We start from the raw sequence: 18582 nt of genomic DNA on the forward strand, positions 1-18582 counted from the left end.
CTTCGTTTGATGCTCCAACGGTCAACCGAGGGACCGAAAAGGCCTCGTGTGTGTTGCAGCCCAACACCCTTTCAGAGTGGCCCAAAACCCACCTAAACCCCTTCTATCATCTAGAGCGTTCGATCACGATCGCGTGGCCGAAAACCGCACCTCATTTGGACTATCCTAGCTCTCTCTACCTATAAATATGTGCACCCCGTTCATTTTCACGGACGAAACCCTAGATCCACTCCTCCCCGCGCCGCCGGACATGTCCGCCCGGCGGCCGGGCACGTCCAACCGCCCGCCGCGGCCAATCATGCCTCACCACCTCACCCCGCCGCCCTCTCTCTCCTCCAGCCCCGCCGCCGGCCCGCGCAGCCCGGATCGGGCCCGTGGGGCCCATCTCCTCGCGCCGCCGCCCGGTTGCAGCTCCGGCACCGCGACCCTTCACCGAGCCGCCTCCCGCAATGCTCCGGCCGCCGTCGTGCGCCGCCGCGCCTCGCCATCTTCCCGCCGGCACCGCCCTCCACAGCGCGACGCCGCCTTGCCGGCCACCGCCGCCGTTCGCCTCACCGCCCTGCCTCCTCGGAGGAGCTCCGCGGTCGCCCCGGCGCCTCACGGCCGGATTCGCCATTCCGGCGATCGCCGGAGTTCAAGCCCGCCTCGCCGAAGTCCGTACCTTGCCGGAGAAGAAGGTGGACCGGATCCATCGGGAGATGAACCAAACGCCGCCCCTCCGTCCTGGATCCGAACCATCCCACACCGCTCCGTCCCGTTGACTTTCTCGGAGAGGTCCAATTTCTACTAAGTCCCCGAGATTGCCATGTTTCAAATGCACATGTTCATCGCATCGTAACTTTGCATCCATAGCTCCGATTCATGCATATAGCATATCAAAATGTTCGTCTCAGAGAGTACATCATTTCATCTCATTGCATCATTTTCACTTGAGTTCATCTTGATGCCCGAAATGTTGTTAGAAGAGTGCTACTTGAGATAATTGTCAGATCTGATGCTCCATTTAAATATTTGTCATTTTTGCCATGATTATTGTGTGCATGATATGCCCATTCGCTCTACATATGTTTTGTTAAGGGTTTTGCCATCTTTCCAGAGGGGCAACCCATGTATTTTTGTGATGTGTGTGGTGACTAGCACAAGCTTGCCAAGTGGTAATGCTGATTTCAGGGACTTAGCATTTCCACTAAGTCCTTGAGCTGTTTATCTCATATGGTCATATGTTCATGTTGTTTCCTAGTGATCCGTCCCTCTTTTGAGGATGATCAGTAAGGATGTTTTGTTAATCTTGTAGTGCTCTATCCATCCATGTCTTTGTTTGCAATTATGGAGCACCCTAGCTTGAGTCAATCGAGCTCTATTTTTGCTATTTCGTGAATCTGGGCAGATTGTCTACTTGTTAGCAATTTTGCCGGGGATGTTGTAGTTGATCCGTGCATGCCATGGTATTGTTCTTGCCATGTCTAGCTTGTATTTTGTGTATTCTTGATGGTTGTATGCTTAGATTGTCATGACTTGCTCTATAGTGAGTGCATCGAGCTCGTAAACATGCCTACTTGATATCTGTTTTCAGCATACTCCAGTTTTCACTAAGTCTGTGATCTGATTATGTTTTTGCCATGTTCACATGCTTGCAATGTTATTTTCTGATCCTTTTTGGCTCAAGGTCACTAAGAGACTTTTGTTAAGCTCTTTGAGTATCTCCATGCCATACTTTACTTTGCCATGTTCAGGTTCTGTAGCATATAGTTTTCATGCTCCGAAGTGTGCTACCTGATCTGAAATTCCAGACAAGTGTTAATTTCACTAAGTCTGAAATATGTTTACCATATGCATTTTTGCCAAGCTTGTTTGAACCTGTTAATGTATGAATTGGCCGTATCTCAGTTCTAGACTTTTGTTAAGCATCATGAATGGATTCCTGCCATGTATTTTGTTGCCATGTTTGAGTGCTGTAGCATGTTCATCTTGTTGCATTTAGTTGGCTACTTGCTGTAAATCGCAGACCGGTGTCATATTTGAATTGCTTGCCATTTCCAAACCGTAACTCCGATTCCGGCGTTGTTTATATCATTTTCAAGCGATTTCATATCATGTTTCCAGTGGCACACTTGGATTTCCAAGTTGAGGCCAGGTTCATTCGTTCCTTGACAAATCATGCATATGCATCGCATACCGCATCCCGCATATCATACCATGTTCATGTGTTGGTTGTTTACTATGTTGTGTGCTTCTTTTCCGGTGTTTGCTTCTTCGGGTTGGTTCCGATAACGTCACGTTGTGAGGACCCGTTCGTCTACGTTCCGTTTGTCTTCTTCATGGACTCGTTCTTCTTCCTTGCGGGATTTCAGGCAAGATGACCATACCCTCGAAATCACTTCTATCTTTGCTTGCTAGTTGCTCGCTCTTTTGCTATGCCTATGCTGCGATACCTACCACTTGCTTATCATGCCTCCCATACTGTGAAACCAAGCCTCTAACCCACCTTGTCCTAGCAAACCGTTGATTGGCTATGTTACTGCTTTGCTCAGCCCCTCTTATAGTGTTGTTAGTTGCAGGTGAAGATTGAAGTTTGTTCCTCGTTGGAACATGGAGATGTTGTTCCTTGTTGGAACGTGTTCACTTGTTGGGGATATCACAATATATCTTATTTAATTAATGCATCTATATACTTGGTAAAGGGTGGAAGGCTCGGCCTTATGCCTGGTGTTTTGTTCCACTCTTGCCGCCCTAGTTTCCGTCATATGGGTGTTATGTTCCCGGATTTTGCGTTCCTCACGTGGTTGGGTTATAATGGGAACCCCTTGACAGTTCGCTTTGAATAAAACTCCTCCAGTAAGGCCCAACCTTGGTTTCACCATTCGCCACCTAGCCTTTTTCCCTTGGGAGTCGCACATCCCGAGGGTCATCTTATTTTAACCCCCCCCAGGCCAGTGCTTGTCTAAGTGTTGGTCCGAACTGAGTAGACTGCGGGGCCACCTCAGGGAAACTTGAGGGCTGGTTTTACTCGTAGGATGTCTCATCCGGTGTTGCCCTGAGAACGAGATATGTGCAGCTCCCATCAGGATGTCGGCACATCGGGCAGCTTTGCTGGACTTGTTTTACCATTGTCGAGGATGTCTTGAAGAACCGGGATACCGAGTCTGATCGGAATGTCTCGGGAGGAGGTCTATTCCTTCGTTAACCGTGAGAGCTTGTCATGGGCTAAGTTGGGACACCCCTGCAGGGATTTGAACTTTCGAAAGCCGTGCCCACGGTTATGGGCAGCTGGGAATTTGTTAACGTCCGGTTGTAGAAAACTTGAAGTTGACCTTAATTAAAATACATCAACCGCGTGTGTAACCGTTATGGTCTCTTTCCGGCGGAGTCCCGGAAGTGAACATGGTGTTGGAGTTATGCTTGACGTAGGTTGTTTTAGGATCACTTCTTGATCATACTTTTATCGACCGTGCTTTGCTTTCTCTTCTCGCTCTCATTTGCGTATGTTAGCCACCATATATGCTAGTCGCTTGCTGCAGCTCCACCTCATACCTTTACCTTACCCATAAGCTTAAATAGTCTTGATCGCGAGGGTGCGAGATTGCTGAGTCCCTGTGGCTCACAGATACTTCCAAAACCAGCTTGCAGGTGCCGATGAGTCCGTGCAGATGACACAACCAAGCTCAAGGAGGAGCTCGATGAAGATCTTGTCTTTTGTGCTGTTTCGTTCTAGTTGATCAGTAGTGGAGCCCAGTTGGGGTCGATCGGGACCGTGTCGCATTTGGGGTTCTTCTTTTATTTTGGTTCCGTAGTCGGACCTTGATTGTATCTGGATGATGTAATGCTTTATTCATGTAACTGTGTGAAGTGGCGATTGTAAGCCAACTATGTATCTCTGTCCTTTACATATTACATGGGTTGTGTGAAGATTACCTCACTTGCGACATTGCTTTCAATGCGGTTATGCCTATAAGTCGTGCTTCGACACGTGGGAGATATAGCCGTATCGAGGGCGTTACAAGTTGGTAATCAGAGCCTTCCCCGACCTTAGGAGCCCCCACTGCTTGATCGTTTTTAGCAGCCGTTGTTGAGTCTAGAAAAATGTTTTGAGTCATTTAGGAATTATATATCGGAGAGCTTAGGAATTCTTTTTACTCCCCAGTCCCTTCATCTTTCTGGTAAGGCATCCTGACGTAGAGTTTTGACTCTTCTCTTCTCAAATTTCCCTAAAAAAAGATTTTAGGATCACGCGGGTATCTTGGAATCGTTCCGATGGTTTTGTGACGAGAACATTGTTTTGGTGCCTCCTGTCAGGGGTTTTGTGGAAGTGTCCCGGGGAGTTGAGCTCTGAGGTGTTGTCGTCATAATTTTATCGTTGCAGTTCTGGAACACCTGAGTTTAGTACGCCGACATCGAAAATCTCTTTTATGCAGTTCGTTGGTGAGATAACCTCGACGCCACCCAGTACTGGGGCGGGAGTTCAGGAGTATTGCCATAACTTGTATAACGGATGCTTTTCGAAGGTTGAGGTAGACGATTTCCGAAGGTTTCTTGGTTATGTGTTGAAGGATGGATACAGCTGGATGTAGGATTTGCTAGTTTTGGGTGAGATATTATGCTTCCCCTGTATCCCCAACAGCTGATTGCATAACCGGAAAGTTTCGAGAGTTTATAAGTGGGAATTCAAGTAGCTCTTAGGATATCTTTCCGACAGATGTATGATATGAAATTGGGGTTTGACGTCTAGTGGTCCGCCTATCCACGGTCGGTTTTATAGTGGTCTCGTTGTGTCTTAAAGAGTCCTTGGCTATGCCGACTCGGGGACGCTTCGTATGTCATGTGCACTGCCTTGTACATGATGGTGCTGTACGATCGAGCCCGTGTAGGCCCCACCACGAAAACTTCGGATGAAATCTCTATCATATGTTTGTTCCGGCTTATTCTGCAAGCCAATCCTTTGTTTTGTTTTGATCTGTGGTATTCGAGTTGCTTCGAAGTCAAATGTTGATTCCATACCTTCTCTAAACGGTGTTCTCATACTCCGATGTGAATACTAATCCTTCTTGATAATCGAGATTGTCTTGTAAATCCTTTTCAACCGGCGTGTTTCTCTTCAAGTGGATCCGATCATTTCAACAACCGCAAGATCAAGTATCAGTTCTTCTCAACGGTGTTAGTTTCACCCGTCTCCAAGTTGCCTTCGTTTTTTTCCCACCCTCCCACCCTTGTTTCTTCAAGGACTCAGATTTCTTAATCAAGTACCCTTTTATTCATATGAAGTCTCTCCATTCTTTTTCGTCAATGTTCTTATCCGGTGATTCTCAGGAAGATGCTAACGGAGCTCCAAGTTCATCATTTTTCGTTCTTTTCTTCTCCGGTGGAACCAGTTCAAGCTTTGTTGATCATATCCTTTTCCTCGTTCCAAATGCTTTTCTCATGCTGGTGCACCTCATAATCATCCATTTCTCACTATTTTATTATTCCAGAGTGCTCAAGATTTCTCGAAGATTCGTGTTTCCACTCTACATTCGTTCAAGCTCTTTCGAGAATGTTATCTCATTCAAGTCTTTTAATTCAACCGGTGAAATCTCTCTTTTTAATCATTCTAACGGTGTTTTCTCTTGAGTGGGCCCTAACCCACAGGGTTTTTTTCCCAGGATCTTACCTGACTCTTCTTATTTTTCCGGAGCTTTTCAAATTCTTTTCTAAAGTTTGACGTAAGAATGAATTGTCATCAGTCAAATGTCTTTCTCCAAGATCGGTTAAATTCTTTTCATCGTTGGCTCAACCTTTCCATTCTTCATTCCGGAGTGTCTAAATAATTTTTGTTGGTGTTTCTCGTCGTCATTCTCAGGATTTGAAGACCGAAGAAGAGTTTCTCTTTAATCTTGCTCCATTCGCTTCAAGATTCGTGATTCTAGCTTGTTGCCATCCTCTCATAATTATTTTCGTTTGTGGGAATTCTTTTCACCCATTTGAAGCAATTCAAGAATCTTCTTAGTTGGTTATCCGAAGTCCATCAATTCAGGCTTATTCTTTCTCAGCTGTCAGTTATCATTCTCCAAATCTGACCGGTGCTTCGTTCAAGTGATCTCTAATCAGTTCATGATCCCTTTGTTCTCTTGTCTCTAAATTCTCCCAAGCATCTTCTTTCATTTTCTAATTCGTCCCGGTGTTGTCCTTATCTTTCCTTCGGTCATTTTAATTCTTATGTCAAGGAGGATGAGTCCGTGCATATGACACAACCAAGCTCAAGGAGGAGCTCGATGAAGATCTTGTCTTTTGTGCTGTTTCGTTCTAGTTGATCAATAGTGGAGCCTAGTTGGGGTTGATTGGGGACTGTGTCGCATTTGGGGTTCTTCTTTTATTTTGGTTTCGTAGTCGGACCTTGATTGTATCTGGATGATGTAATGCTTTATTCATGTAATTGTGTGAAGTGGCAATTGTAAGCCAACTATGTATCTCTGTCCTTTATATATTACATGGGTTGTGTGAAGATTACCTCACTTGCGACATTGCTTTCAATGCGGTTATGCCTCTAAGTCGTGCTTCGACACGTGGGAGATATAGCCGCATCGAGGGCGTTACATGCCGGCATTCCGGTTACAATAACACGGGAACCGAGGAATGAACAATGATGGCGAGAAGTATCACTACGTCAAGGATTCATAAGGGAAGGTGCAATTCTCATGACATTCCTGACATAAAGTGGATAGTACTTCAGGGTAGAACATACCAATAGCTTGATTGCATTTGATCTGCGAAATACAACTGCTTTGACCCAATCCTAGAAATGGATGAGGTACTGGAGTTTGTTTCTCCTACTCATTCTAAAATAGAACAGCTCGACGGACCACAAGAATAATAGGCACCGATGAACGAATGCTCACATACTCTTGACTATCAATTGATAGATGAAGGTCAGAATAAAAGGAAGGGGGACAACTCAAAGGAACATATAATTTTCTGAGTTATGGATGCATGGATTAGCATGTTATTTCTTCCGGATAACCCATGCAGAAATGTTGAACTGGCAGAGTCACAATATAGAATGGAGAACTCCTCAAGAGTACTCTGATTGTGATATTTTGGTTCAAGAGAACTCCTGCCATATTGGTTCATGGTATTGGAAGAACATTGTATCACGGTCCTCGAGGACTATCGCAAAGGTTACTAATATCGTAAAGGAACTATCAAACACTATCAACATGAGGTAAGTAGGGTGAATCTCGGGTTCAAGAACCCATGAATAGAATACCTACCACTACATGGCATCACGGGATGCTTTTGAGAATAATGGCCAGAATCACACACTGGGGATACAAAACATGGCTAGATCACTATGTGACTCCCTAAAACACCTAGGGTCATAGTAATAGCTCCAACATATATGTCGAGGCAACAAAGTACCTCAACTCACCGATTAGTGTGATTAATCTGGCCCAAATGGACATCAGGAACATGAGGAAGGGGTTTGCAAATGCATCAGACTACTTAGAAACCTGGGATGACTCGGACAGCATAACGGCTGTAAATGCTCAAAATGATTTGAGACATCCTGCAAAATGGTGGCATAACCACTCAACATCACAATATCAAAGTTCTGAGGCCAGCTATGACATATGGAAGTAGTAGGAACTGAACTGAGGCTTGAACTCAACAATCCTAGGCAACTACGGTTTAGTAACACGTCATCCTAATAGATAGATGAGAAGGCCTAGTTTCTTAACCCGCATAGAATGATAAGAGAATGACTCAGATCAGAGGGCATAAGGTAAAGGAGTAAAAAGAGCCTTACGTTCCCTTCCACAATCAATTCCCCTACATAACTAAAGCATTTCTAGACACAACTTCGACCGGTTTGGCTTGATAATCCTATAGGCAGTCAGGCTCTGATACCAAAGCTGTCAGGACCCCGATTCCAAGTCACATCAATCTAGCTGGTAACACCTCATATCACTTTGCGGCCTCACACACGGTATTCCACGGGTGTCGCCTTACCATGGCTCGGGACCGTTTGCGCCTTTTGGCTCACGTATATGATAGTGTCGCTAGCATCCATATGACAGAGAACCCGGGCCGACATGGCTAGTCGTGAACCCAAAGCGGCTCTAACCCATGGGGACAGGCATACATGAATCACATTCGAGCATGTCGGTCAGCAGCGTGTGAATCCGGGCTGTAGCACTGGACTAATAGGACTCCGGTAACCTGGGCTGTAGCAGGCTAGGCAGGACTCCGGATGTCACCGCGTGACATTTCCCCAAAGGGACAGACACAGGAACGAAGTGAAACACATGCCGGCCAGTCAAGTATCCTGAGCAGTAGTGATGGGCTAGCAAGACTCCGGTGAACCGGGCTGTAGCGGACTACTATGGCTCATGGAAGCACTAGACTACATTTCCCCATAAGAGAGGCTGCCAAGGATAAACAACTAGATTGTCGGATCCCACACATACTAAGCATTTCAATCATACACACAATATGCTCGATATGTGTAAATACAACATGGCATGACAACATAACTCTACAACTCAAGTATTTATTCGTTAGGCTCCGAGGAGCGAGATATTACAAACATGGGTCTCATGACCCAACAATCATAGCATACAAATCAAAGCACATGCGGAAGCTTAACATGTCTGAGTACAGACATCTACAAATGAAAAAGGCTAAGAAGCCTGACTATCTACCAGATCCTGCCGAGGGCACAAGATCGTAGCTGAGGTATCAAGTTAAACGTCGAAGTCCACACGGAACTACTAGCGAGACTGGCGTCTCTCTGCAAAACATAAAATAGGCAAACGTGAGTACAAATGTACCCAGCAAGACTTACATCAGAACTATCTACATATGCATCAGTATCAATAAAGGGGGTGGTGGAGTTTAACTGCAGCAAGCCAGCTTTGATTCAGTGGCTAACCTGAACTACGACTGCAAGCAACTCTTTTGAGGTGGTGCACACGAGTCCACATATTCACCATTCAATACACCACCATGGATCCGCTCCCGTCTCCCTACGAGAAGGCCATCCATAGCACTCAGACTTATCTTGCGAGTTTTAGAGTATCCACTTCAAGTTATCTATGAACTATATAGGCAACCAAGTAGTCCTTTACCGCGGACGCGGCTATTCGAATAGATGATGTTAACCCTGCAGGGGTGTACTTCTTCACACACGCTCTCACCACTTACCGCCGTTTACACGACATGTACTCGACAACCTTCAAGCGGAAGCCCAACGAGGGTGTCGGCCACGGCCTACCTAAATACTCAAGTCTCTAGTCCAGGTTTATTGCCTATCCAGGATCCATCCACAGGGAGTCCGGCTGAGGTTTCCACATACGGGCCCGGACAACGTGTACAGGGTTCCGAGACACCAAACGGGCGCCCGGCATGCCCGACCACGGTGTATCTACCGCATCATAGCCCACCCCTAGGGTCAGCGCTACGCACGGCCGCCAACACATAACCTATAAACACTAGAAACTAGTTGCAACTCATGGACAGTGAACTAGGGTGGTTAAGAAGCCGAGAGGGTCCATTGGTTTCGGGCCCAATGCGTGTTAGTAGCTGGTTCTTAAATCACACATACAGATCTCGGTGCTTAAGGATGGTTCCAATGAAACAACCCACCATGTACTCCTACATGGCCTCTCTTCGATACCTTTACCAAATCGTGTTCAACACACTTAGCTCACACACAGTAGGACATGTTCACAACTTTCCAATTCATCCCCGATGAATCAGACCTGACACAACTCTAAGCAATAGCAGGCATGACAAACAAGCATGGATGAGTAGGCACATTAGGGCTCAAACAACTCCTACTCATGCTAGTGGGTTTCATCTATTTACTGTGGCAATGACAGGTCATGCAGAGGAAAGGGGTTCAACTACCGCAACATGTAACAGTTGAATCGTTGTTGTCCTAATGCAGTAAAAGAGAGCAGGAGCGAGAGAGTGGGATTGTATCGGAATGAACAAGGGGGTTTTGCTTGCCTGGCACTTCTGAAGATATCATTGGGTCTTCATCAGTGTCAACGATCACAGCGTCGGTACAACGTCTACCGAGAGGGGACAACCACTGGCAACAGAGAAGGAACACAATCGATGCAATGCACAACATGATGCATGATAATGACATGGCAATATGTTGTTGATTGAGCTAATGCAACTAGCAACACAATTAAATGAAGTTGGTTTGAATACAAGATTCAAATTCAAACTCCATATATGATTAGTTAAATGCCATTTATTTTTTTTGTCCAAAATAGAGGACAAACATTGTTCAAACATGCATGAAAATTCCATAAACAGATTCCTTGAATTTTTCTGATAATTTTTCATATATAAATTATTTCATTCTGAGTTATAGATTATTTTCTATGATTTTTAGAAGTTTTAGGCATTTTCTGAAAATAAATAAATCATTTAGATTTATTTAAAATCCAGAAAAGGTTTTACTACGTCAGCATGACGTAAGAGTGACGTCATCAGGTCAACTGTGGCTGGCCAGGTCAAACCTGACCAGTGGGACCCCCTGGTCAGTGACTCAGTCCACTAACTGAGTTAGTTAGTATTAAACTAACCCTAACCAGGCCGTTAGCAGGGCGGGCCCACATGTTAGTGACTTGTTTAGTTGTCTAAATTAGTTAGTTCTAATTAAACTAGAGTTAACTAATCAGGGGCTTGGGCCCACACGTCAGGACGCAGGGAAGGTCAAACAGGGGTCAAACTCTACCGGCGTTGAGTCGCCGGCGAGGCCGACACGGCGGAGGGGCTCGGATTTTGCCCTTCGGCGACCAAATTAGCGGCCGAGACCACCAGTGCGAAGCCCAGGCTCATGCGCATCCAATGGAACACGCAGGAGACCGTGGGATGGCCGGAGGCGACAATGGCGTCAAGGTCAGCAGCTGTCGGAGCACGGGCTCGATGGATTCGTCGCTACGATGAGCAAGCCATGTGTTGCTTGGCATCTACAGCATCTGCACGTGCTAACGAGGCTGTTGGGCATGCTAGCATGACCAAAGGGTCATCGGGCTGACGCCGGCGATGAGCTCGGACGGAGGTGAGCTTCGGCCTCGATGAACACGATGGCTACGGTGTGCAAAAGGACGTGGCGTTAGGGGGAAAGTGATCGGAGGCTCACAGCGCGTCGATTGGCGGTGTCGGATGGCTCGAGGAAGCGTCGGAGCAAGCGGGCTGCAAAGGGGATCTCCAGCGACCCGAGGAGGAAGAAGGGGTCGGGGACGTCGTCACGGAGCTCCTGGCGGCTCCTGGCTCGGTGCAGAGGATGCGGGGGTCGAGGTGGAGCTCGTGGCATATCTGGATGGGCGTGGGGAGGTCGGTGGTAGCGGCGAATGGCAACGGTGGCGTTCGGCCATGAGGGGGAGAGAGAGCAGAGGAGGGGGAATGAGCTCGAGAGGGACTGAGAGGTGCAGGGGCGCGTGTCGCTCGGGAGAGATCCAGGGCGATGGGGACGCAGACAGGCAGGGTGGAGGTGGCCGGGACGCGTGCCGGCGCGCTGGGCCACGCGCTCTGCCTACTGGCCTCGGGAGGAAGACGATAGGAAGGAGGAGGTGGGCTGGGCCGAAACTGCTGGGCCACCAGGTAAGTGGGCCTCAGGTAAGTCTCTGCTTCCTTTCTTTTTTTATTTGTTTCTATTTTCTATTTTCCACAATTGTTTTGTCTTTATTAAAAATGCCAGAGCATTTCCAAAAATCCTGAAAATATTTGTGGGCACTATTGAAATTATTCCCAACAGCCCTCAACTAGTTTCAGAATTATTAGAGCATTTAAAATATTTATAGGATTTAAATGCCCCAATTCAATTACAATATGAGTTAATTCAAAAATCCAGAAATGACCTAGAAATATGTTTATCATTTTTGGCAGAGGTTTTAGCCAGAACCAAAAATGATGAACATTTTTAAGGGCATATTGGGTTCATTGAAAATATTTAAAGTTGGGCCTATTTGCATTGCTTTGGTGCTAAGGGTTTGATCATCCCCATTTCAGGTTTAAGAGAAATTTAAACATGATGCAACACAAGACTAGCTAACCCAGAGCAGACCAGAAGTAGGGATGTGACACAACTGTAATGTGAAATTTTTGAAAATCCTAGGGGTCATTTGACCTTTTAAAGACATTTAAGTGATTTTCTAGCCATTTAATGACCGTAATTCAAATTTGAACTACATCTACATGCAACGCATAACCAAAACGGTTTGAAACATCATATTTGTGTACTTGTGTGCGAGTTAATTCCATGTGTAGTAAACTAGAATGAATTTTCAAACAGATTTGTATCACGACATGGACACATATGCACGAACACGTATGCATGGAGTGGCATGGCATTTTATTTTGAAAAAAATCAGAAACACATGAAACCTTGGTTGATGTAATGTCATGCCACGAAGATGATGTGGTAAAGAAATTGGAATGTTCGACGAAAGTTTGGACACACACCCCTCACAAACCGGAGCAATTCGCTAAAGGTTCGTGGTTCCGAGAGGAAACAATGCATGTTTGATGACGAATGGGAGATAGCTTCCTCTTACGGCTTCAAATTTTTTCTACGTCTAACGTGCACTACTACATTGTAATGTGAAATTTTGGAAAATTCTATGGGTCATTTGACCTTTTAAAGACATTTAAGTGATTTTCTAACCATTTAATGACCGTAATTCAAATTTGAACTACATCTATAAGCAATGCCTAACCAAAATGGTTTGAAAAATCATATATGTGTACTTGTGTGCGAGTTAATTCAATGTGCAGTAAATTAGAAGGAATTTTCAAACATATTGGTCTCACGACATGGACACATGCATACGTATGCATGGAGTGACATGGCATTTTAATTCAAAAAATAGAAAAATGATCAGAAACACATGAAACCTTGGTTGATGTAATGTCATGCCACCAAGATGATGTGGTAAAGCAATTGGCATGTTTGACGAACGTTTGGACACACACCCCTCACAAACCGGAGCAACTCGCCAGAAGGTTCGTGGTTCTGAGAGGGAACAATGCATGTTTGATGACGAACGGGAGATAGCTTCCTCTTACGGCCTTCAATTTTTTTCCTGCGTTTAACATGCACTAATACAACTGTCATGTGAAAAATTGGTAAATTTCAAGGGTCATTTAACCTTTGAGAGACATTTAAGTGATTTTCTAACCATTTAAAGACTGTAATTCAAATTTGAACTACATCTACATGCAACGCCTAACCATAGCGGTTTGTAAAATAATTTTTTTGTGTACTTGTGTGCGAGTTAATTCCATGTGCAGTAAATTAGAAAGAATTTTCAAACATATTGGTGTCAAGGCATGGGCACATGAATGGAGTGCATGCCATGGCATTTTAATTCCAAAAAAATAAAAAATGATCAGAAAAACATGAAACCTTGCTTGATTTAATGCCATGCCACCAAGATGATGTGGTAAAGAAATTGGCATGTTTGACAAAAGTTTGTACACACACCCCTCACAAACCGTAGCAACTCGCTAGAAGGTTCGTGGTTCCGAGAGGGAATAATGCATGTTTGATGACGAACGGGAGATAGATTCCTCTTACGGCCTTGAATTTTTTTCTACGTCTAACATGCACTACTACAACTATAATGTGAAATTTTGGAAAATTCTAGGGGTCATTTGACCTTTCAAAGACATTTAAGTGATTTTCTAACCATTTAATGACCATAATTCAAATTTGAATTACATCTACATGCAACGCCTAACCAAAACGGTTTGAAAAATCATATCTGTGTACTTATGTGCGAGTTAATTCCATGTGCAGTAAATTAGATGGAATTTTCAAACATATTGGTCTCATGACATGGAGACATGCATACGTATGCATGGAGTGACATGACATTTTAATTCAAAAAAATAGAAAAATGATCAGAAACACATGAAACCTTGGTCGATGTAATGTCATACCACCAAGATGATGTGGTAAAGAAACTGGCATGTTTGACGAACGTTTGGACACACGCCCCTCACAAACCGGAGCAACTCACTAGAAGGTTCGTGGTTCCGAGAGGGAACAATGCATGTTTGGTGACGAACGGGAGATAGCTTCCTCTTACGGCCTTCAAATTTTTTCCTACATTTAATGTGCAACTGTCATGTGAAAATTTGGTAAATTTCAGGGGTCATTTAACCTTCTAAAGACATTTAAGTGATTTTCTAACCATTTGATGACCGTAATTCAAATTTGAACTACATCTACATGCAACGCCTAACCAAAACGGTTTGAAAATCATATTTTTTTTGTACTTGTGTGCGAGTTAATTCCATGTGTAGTAAATTCAAAGGAATTTTCAAACATATTGGTGTCAAGGCATAGGCACATGCATGGAGTGCATGCCATGGCACTTCAATTCCAAAAAATTAAAAATGATCAGAAAAAGATGAAACCTTGCTTGATTTAATGTCATGCCACCAAGATGATGTGGTAAAAAAATTGGCATCTTTGACAAAAGTTTTGATGCGGAGCATCCTACGGACATCACCATGTCAAGAGTCCATTTGGCAAGTGACACATGCGACATCTACTTCTCATGCCTAAAGGTGAATCTTCTCCTTTACACGTGTTCACTTGACCCCTTCGAGGATGGCATACTACTTGACACTCCACTCGTGTGCATGCATAGGTATTGCCGGAGCTTCACGGACAACGAGGAGGAGCACAAGCGCCAAGGAACACCTACACCATCCGCGAGGGAAGCGTGGATGCGAAGACGGAAGAAGATGGAGCTACGGAGTTCCCAGCAGTCAGACGACCGACGTGCCACTGGACGTCCGACAATCTACAGCCACCAGATGACCAGACTACGCCGGACGTCCGACACCTGGAACTCCAGCCAGCCCAAGAGTCCAGCCGACGAGATCTACAACGACCGGACGACCGACCGAGATCGGACGTCCGACACCTCCCAGGCCATGGGCGACCGAGCGCCTCTGGACGACTGGTGCCATGGCGACAGAACGATATTTACGGAAGTCCGAAGACTTCCGGACATCCAGACCGTCCTGAGCCTCCGAACGTCCGACGCCCACCGGACGTCCGACGCGTGTGTGCGCAGCCGCGGGCCTGTGGCCTTGTATCCATCTCCCACCTACCCCTTCATGGCTTAAAATATAAATAGACCACCTCCACCTCCTTTCTAGGGTCATCGTTGTGATAGCTCATATTGGAGATAGAGCCTCGCTCATCCATACGGATCTACTCTATGAGAAAGACCGCGGCCTTTATGGAGAAGATCCACCTTGGATTCAAGGCCCCTCACGGGAAGATCCCCTCGTGGATTCAAGACCTCCACATGGAGAAGAACCGGTTACCGTGTATCGTCCCTTGTTGATCGTGGATCATGTAGCTTCATTTGTGTTCATGGATCTAGCGCATGTGTGATCTATCTTGTTAGTTTGAGTGATTCTCTCGTGTTTTCCCTTGTGTTCATCATGTTCATCACGGGATCCGCTCCTTTCGTGAAAGATCGGCCACATAGGGTTCCACCCTACATCATCTTGGTATCATGAGCCACGTTGATCACGATTTCGGAGCCTCCCCTCTTTATTTTCTAGCTTGATTTTGTTGTGTTCTTCCCTATATTGGAAATCCCCATCAAAAATAGCCCCAATTTTTTTTGTCATTTGTTGGTTTGATGAAGTTTTGTTTATTTTGATCAATGGATTTTCTTGGTTTCAAGTGGATCTAGCACCTCCCCAATTTTCCCCACTTTCCATCCACAAAATCTCCTCAATTTTGCCCCCAAAATCCCCATTTTCCACCCAAAATCGCGTCCCAAAAACCGCATCTCGCGTTGACCCCGACCCACCGGACGACCGACGTTTTATGGACGTCTGGAGCCCCAGGAAACACCGGACGTCCGACCTTTTCCGGACATCCGGAACCCCTAACCCGAGCAGAATTTACGGATTTCCAAGCCCTCCGGACATCCGTCCATTTACGGACGTCCGTGACCTGTAGATATTGACTTCGGCTGATTTTTGTTTCAGCCATAACTAATTCATCCGAACTCCGATTTTGACGTTCTTTAGCTCGTTTTGAAGCTCTTGACACCCCCCTTCCCACAAAAATACCACCAACATCTTTTGACTCCATAAAATTTTGTGAACTTTGGCATCTTTGCCTAGGGCTTCCACCACATCATCCGCTACACCACCACCGACTTCCGTAACCTAACCAATTTTGTTCCCCTTCGCATTAGTGGTTCTTTGAGTTGTGATTTGAGTCTCCTAAGGTTTTTAGGCTACTTAGGGATGGTTGCTTCTTCACCAAACACCACCACCACTACCGCATAGGCTTACCCACCATACACTTCCACCACACCGACTTAACCCAATTTTGTTTGAGTTGTGAGTTGTGTCTCCTAAGGTGTTTTGGCTACTTAGGGACGGTGACCTTCAACTCCGACTCACATAACCCAATAACCCTCCACTTCCATGTTGCCCACTCGCAAAACCCATCATTGCATTTCCACAATCCCTTTGAGCTTCCGCAACCACCACCGCATTCCCGCTACCACCATTTTGACATTTGAGATTTGAGATTTTGAGTTCATGGTTTTTTTTCGTTTCCTAAGGTGTTTTGGCTACTTAGGGACGAGTCTCCATCAAGAACACCGCCACTCATCATCGTCAAGGACGGTAACCTCCATATCATCTTGGTATTGTGGAATCCCTCCATTGTATATTCCCTTGCCATTGCATTGTTAACCCCTAGCCCATTTTGTGTCACTTGCCTATCGAGACTAGCCATTTGAGTATTGCTGGCAACGTTACTTGTGCACATTAGTGATCATCGAGCTACACCTTCCATTGCATACATACCATATCATATTGGTATCATCATATCATCTCTTGTGCCTCAAGTTTGTTCCCGCATATATACAATTGCTATCTTGGTTTGTGCATCATGCAAAAGTGGCCACACAAAAAAAGAGAACAAAACTTTTAAGCAAAAGATAAAGAGCAAAGAAGCTTGTAAGAAAGTGCCATAGCATCATACCACATTGCAAATAAGATTTTCATATCCGATCATCTTGGATCATACCACCAGAACATCATACACATAGCATACTTGGGATAGAAGTTGTTACATTTTGCATCTTATAGGTTGTGCACAAGTGTCGTATCCGCCTATTGAGCAATCATGCTAGCGTCTCTCTTGAGTTGTGCAACACGAGCGTTTTCCGTGGATTCCACATTTTGTGCTCATCCTGGGTTGCACGAGCCCATTTATCTATCTGTGTGTGTGTTTCCGTGTGCCATTCATTGCTATTGGTCTACTTGTTGCACTTGCAAATTTGTGAATCTTTTTCAGCATTATTGACTCTTGCTAACATTTTGCATCAAATTTTTGTGCCGCTATCCTCACCGAGCTCCACCATAAGCCTTATTTGTGTAGGTTTGAGAAATCGATAAGATCGGTACCAATTGTGCTATTTCCTTGTTACACTATTGAGTGATAATTGATCCGTCTTCAACATCGATCAAGGTACATTTGGTATAGTTATTCTCTTTCTCCCACTCATATTTGCTTGAGTCTTGTGATGGATAGGCAAGGCATTTCATCTTCGGTCTACAACAACAACGACGAGTTTGATGCCACGAACAACTCCACCGACGCCAAGATGCGAGCTCAAATGGAGGAGATCAAAGCCCTCATCAAGTCCTACAAGCGATCTTCCTCATCTTTGAGAAGACGCTCAAGAGCACATGCTTCCGAGCTACCATCTCCGGCAAGAATCACATCGGCATCGAGACCATCACCAACAAGAACATGAAGGTCAAGAGCTCAACACCAACAATCGCTTAACGACTTCATCATCTCCATTGGCATCTTCGCCAAGTGACTTCAAGGCATCTTCGCTTTCGGATATACGGCATCGTCGCCAACAAGCACCTCAAGACTACACTCAAGATAAGCTCCCCAAGCTCAAGTCCGTGACTTCCACGAGCTACTACGATCTCGACATCGACCATGAGATTCCTTTCTATGGAACTCTAGAACCCGAGGAGTATCTCGAGTGGGAACGTTTGATGGACGACTACCTCAAGCTACATCAAGTTCCTCCCGAAGATCAAGTGAAGTGCGCCACAAGAAACTTCCACGGCTACGCGTACACATGGTGGCTTCACACACCTTCGAAGAGCTACAACATGAGTTGGCCCAAGACGAAGAGAGCTTTGCGGCGAGAGTTCGTGCCTCCAACCTGCACAGAACAACTTCAACGCCAATTGGAGAACACCATCCAAGGATCCAAGTCCATCGTGAGTACTTCAAGGAGATGAAGATTGCCTTGCGACGAGCCGGCGTGGATGACCCCATTTCGATGAAGTTCCACTTCATGATGGGATTGCACAACGACATCTCCAAGATGATCTTCCTCGAGAACTACAAGTCCCTTGATGACAACTACATTGGTTCTCTCAAGGAGGCACAAGAACTCATGAAGGCCAAAGCTTCTCCACCCCAAGCTCACTTCGCGACGACCAAGCCCCATGAGAATGAGAATGAGGCTAGTACCACCACGATGTCCAAGCCTGACGAGCTCCAAGACA

Source organism: Triticum dicoccoides, chromosome 3A, assembly GCF_002162155.2.
Source record: "Triticum dicoccoides isolate Atlit2015 ecotype Zavitan chromosome 3A, WEW_v2.0, whole genome shotgun sequence".
In the NCBI taxonomy this organism is placed as follows: domain Eukaryota; kingdom Viridiplantae; phylum Streptophyta; class Magnoliopsida; order Poales; family Poaceae; genus Triticum; species Triticum dicoccoides.